The sequence below is a fragment of the Penaeus monodon genome, unplaced genomic scaffold, assembly GCF_015228065.2.
Source record: "Penaeus monodon isolate SGIC_2016 unplaced genomic scaffold, NSTDA_Pmon_1 PmonScaffold_5587, whole genome shotgun sequence".
Lineage (NCBI taxonomy): Eukaryota > Metazoa > Arthropoda > Malacostraca > Decapoda > Penaeidae > Penaeus > Penaeus monodon.
Window position 1 is genome coordinate 2840 of NW_023660537.1, and position 4661 is coordinate 7500.

The window sequence follows — 4661 nt, forward strand, 5'->3', positions numbered from 1 at the left end:
GGGGACCCATCGGATCCGCTCCCTTGAGTATAGGTGGCGGCAAACTCGGACCCGGTCAACCGCCTCGTTGCCTCCCTCCCCCCCTTCCTCCCCCCCAGGTGTGTTAGTTCACGGCACGCGTTCTCCACCCTGTAGCCCCTCGGCCTCCAGACATTCTGTGAGGCGTAAGCCAGCTGAGTACGACGGGAAGGTGGCCTGGGAGGCATATGTTGCCCAATTTGAAATGCTGGCATCTGCCCAGGGCTGGAGCCAGGAAGAGAAGGCCCTGCAGCTGGTAACAGCGTTAAGGGGCCCCGCGGTGGAAGTGTTTGGGCATCTGCCGGCATCCCAACAGGCCTCTTACACCAGCGTGGCAGAGGCTTTGAAACGCCGTTTCGGGCACCACCACCAGGCCGAGGTATATCGGGCCCGCTTGAAGAAGCGGACTCGTGAGCGTGGCGAGACCCTGTCCCAGCTGGCGCAGGATGTGGAGGCGCTGGTAAGGAGGTCGTACCCTGCGGCTGCGGAAGAGATGATCGTGGTCCTGACCCGTGATTTCTTTGTTGACGCTTTACAGGACCAGCAGCTGCAAATCTACGTCAAGCAGGCACACCCTGAGGACCTGCAGGTGGCGCTGGCGAGGGCCTTGGAGTTCGAGGCCTTCCTGAAGGCAACGAGTGGCCTAGGGCCAGCTGCTCAGCCCCGCAGTGACCTCCGGGGCCGGAAGGCTAAAGTGGAGAAAATAGCATTGAGGAAGGTGAGCCCGAGAACTTTCCAAGGCTTGTGTTGGGGCTGCGGAGAGGTAGGGCACAGACGTAGTCAGTGTCAGAGGGAGCGGAGAACACGTCCTCTCAACCGGATGGATTCTGATGCCTTCCAGCAGTGCTGCAAGGACTGTGGCAGGTATGGTCACCATCCGAGCGCATGTCCAAAGGCTAAGGAAGTGGTACAGGCGGAAAAGGCTGGAGAAGGGGGCCGAAACCCAGCCGTCCTCGGTTCCCGGGCCCCGACTTGGGTAAGCTGCCGTCGAACCAGCACGATGCAGGTGGAGGGCTCAATAGATGGGAAGCCATGCCGCCTGACAGTGGACACTGGGGCTGAGAAGACCCTAGTGCGGCCTGATATGCTGGCCAATATGCAACTTCCAGACGCACCACAGAGACTGTGTGGTGTCACGGGGCATTGTGTGCAGCTCAAGGGGCCAGTGGAGGCTCGTATTGGCGTGGGCAGCACGGTGCAGAGGCTGCCGGTGTATGTGGCCGATCTGGACGAGCACTGTTTGCTGGGCCTTGACTACCTGACACAGAGTAAGGCATGTGTCGACCTTGGACGGAAGCTGATGAGGGTGCACGGTGAAGAGGTGCCCTTGCTTCCAGAGGTTGGCTGTGCAGAGGTAGTTACAGCTGAGCGACTGCACCTTGCCCCCAGGACAGAGTCTAGAATCCGGTGTCGACTGTCAAGAGTGATGCGTGGAGTAGAGGGCCTCGTGGAGCCCAACCAAAACTTGCAGCTGGCTGATGGCGTAGCGGTTGGGCGGAGCCTTGTTGGACCAGGGGAGGGGTTAGTTACAGTGTTGGTAGCCAACTTCTCCGATAAGGCCCAGAAGGTGCCAGCGGGTGCAAAGCTGGGCACTTGTGAGGAAGTGGAGCGTCCAGAAGAGTCGTCGGGGAGCGAGGAGTTGGTTGGTGTGGGGCCGTTGCCCGACTTCCTCGAGGACTTGGCGCACCGGAGCGCGCTAACCTGACGGAAGCACAGACAGAGAAGATGCGTCACACCCTGTCTCAGTATGCAGATGTGTTTAGCAGGGGTGACTTGGACCTGGGCCGCACAGGATTGGTGAAGCACCGCATTAACACCGGAAGTAGTTTGCCCATCAAGAGCCCCCCCCGACGTATTGCACCAACCAGACGAGAAGAGATGCAGCGCACTGTCAATGAGCTAGCGGCACAGGGGTGATTGAACGGTCAGACAGTCCATGGTCATCAGCGGTAGTCCTGGTGAAGAAAAAGGACGGCACACAACGCTTCTGTGTGGACTACCGGGCGCTGAATGACATGACTATCAAGGACTCATACCCATTGCCGAGAATTGATGACACACTCGATGCATTGGTGGGGGCCAGGTGGTTCTCCACACTCGACCTGAAGTCGGGTTTCACCAGGTGGAGATGGCGGAAGAGGACAAGCCAAAGACTGCCTTTTCCTTCGGGCAAGGCCTGTGGCAATTCAACGTCATGCCCTTTGGTCTCTGCAATGCCCCTGGTTGTTTCGAGCGTCTGATGGAGAGGGTATTGGATGGCCTGCAGTGGAAGACGGCGCTTGTCTACATTGATGACGTCATCGTCTTCGGGAGCACCTTCGAGGAGGAGCTGGAGCGGCTGGAGGAAGTACTACAGCGGTTGAGGAAGGCCAACCTCAAACTCAGCCCCAAGAAATGCTCGATGTTCCAGCATGAGGTGCCATTTCTGGGGCATGTAGTCAGTCAAGACGGTGTGCGCACCGACCCACAGAAGGTGGCGGTGGTGGAGAAGTGGCCAGTTCCCACCAATGTGGCCGAAGTCAGGAGCTACCTGGGCCTGTGCACATACTACCGCCGCTTTGTACAGGACTTTGCCAGTGTAGCGGCTCCTCTTCACCGACTTACACGAAAAGGGGAGTGCTTCCAGTGGGACGAGGCGTGTCAGTCTGCATTTGACAACCTGAAGAAGGCCCTGGTGGAAGCACCGGTCTTGCCCTATCCGGACCCAAAGCTCCCTTACCTGTTGGACACTGACGCTAGTGCGGAAGGCATCGGGGCAGTTTTGTCACAGATAAAGGACGGGAAAGAGTATGTCGTGGCCTACTACAGTGCCAAGTTCAGCAGGCCTGAACGCAAACTATTGTGTGACAAGGAAAGAGTTGCTGGCGGTGGTGAAGAGTCTCGAGCACTTTCACCCATACCTCTACGGTGCCGAGTTCACCATCCGGACTGACCATGCTGCCCTACAGTGGTTGAAGTCGCTGAAGGTGGCAGAGGGTCAGCTGGCAAGATGGTTAGGGCGCCTTGAACAGTACAACTACCACATCGTCCACCGCCCGGGTCGTGTCCATTGCAACGCTGACAGCCTGAGTCGACGCCCGTGTGAGGCTAGTTGCTCACACTGTGTCCAGAAGGACTCTGATCCTGTGTGCCTCCGTCTGCAGGTGCTGGAATGTGCCACTAAGGGGATGATGAGTGCGGTAAGGCACAACGTGAGGACTCTGACCTTGCTCCCATTGTCCAGTGGCTTGAGGCTCTCAGTGGACGCCCCAGTTGGGAGGCCGTGGCTGCGGAGAGCCCCACCACAAAGTGTCTGGTGGACCAGTGGGAAACTTTACGAGTGGATCAAAGCGGTTTGTTAGTGAAGCGCTGGGTGCAGTTGAGTGAAGTGGACAGTGACACATGGGTAGTTGTAGTACCCAGAGCCATGCGTGCTGAGTTGCTGAGGAATTACATGCCGGTGTTACCAGTGGCCACTTGGGCGAGAAAAGACCCTGAGCCGTCTCCGTCAACGCTTCTACTGGGTGGGCATGAGAAGTGACGTGTCTGAGTGGTGTAGAGCATGTGATGTGTGCAGTGCAAAGAAGGGCCCCGCCTAGAAAGAACCGTGCCCCGTTACAGGTGTACTGTTGGGAGCACCCATGGAACGGGTGGCAATAGACATTGCCGGTCCGCTGCCTCTCACGCCACAAGGAAACCGATACATCTGTGTGGTAATGGACTATTTCTCAAAGTGGCCTGAGGCATATGCACTACCCAACCACGAGGCTGAGACCGTGGCTGGCGTGTTAGTGAATGAATTCATTACCCGTTTTGGTGTGCCTTCTGAACTGCACTCTGACCAAGGCCGTGAGTTTGAGTCACGAGTGTTCCGTGAGTGTTGCGAGCTGTTAGGGGTGCGCAAGACACGGACGACACCCCTCCATCCACAGTCCGATGGTATGGTGGAGCGGTTTAAACCGTACCCTTGCTCAACAGTTAGCCAAGTATTGCAGGGAAAGTCAGGAAGACTGGGACGTCAAGCTGCCCGCCATGCTCATGGCCTACCGGTCTGCTGTGCATGAGGTAACAGGCTTCACACCTGCCCGACTCATGTTTGGCCGTGAGCTCAGGCTACCAGTGGATTTGGCCACAGGGCGGCCACCCGACTTGAACTTGCCAACTGTCACATCCAGCTATGCAGTGGCACTGCAGGAAAACCTGGCGGAGGTGCACCGACGGGTGCGTGGCAAGCTCAAGGTAGCCGGCCATGCCATGAAGGAGACCTATGACCGGCGCATGAGGGAAGTGAGGTACAACATAGGTGACAGAGTGTGGCTACATAACCCGCGTCGGAAGCGAGGGCTCTCGCCGAAGCTACAGAGCCCCTGGGAGGGGCCATACACGGTGGTAGCGGCCCTCTCTGATGTCACCTATCGAATTCGCAGAGGGCGAAAACGACCGTCTGTTGTCCACGTGGACCGGCTGTGGCGTTACCATGGGCCAGGAAGCTACTCCTGGGGCCATGGTGAAAAAGAAGATGAAGTTAGCCCCAGTAGCGGCGATGAGGACGTGGCAGACGCTGACCGAGATGAGGACGAGCATTTGGACGGTGAGGGCGATGCAGCAGATGTCAATGGTGACCATGAGCCAGGTCTTGGGACAGGAGATACCCCTCTGGGTGC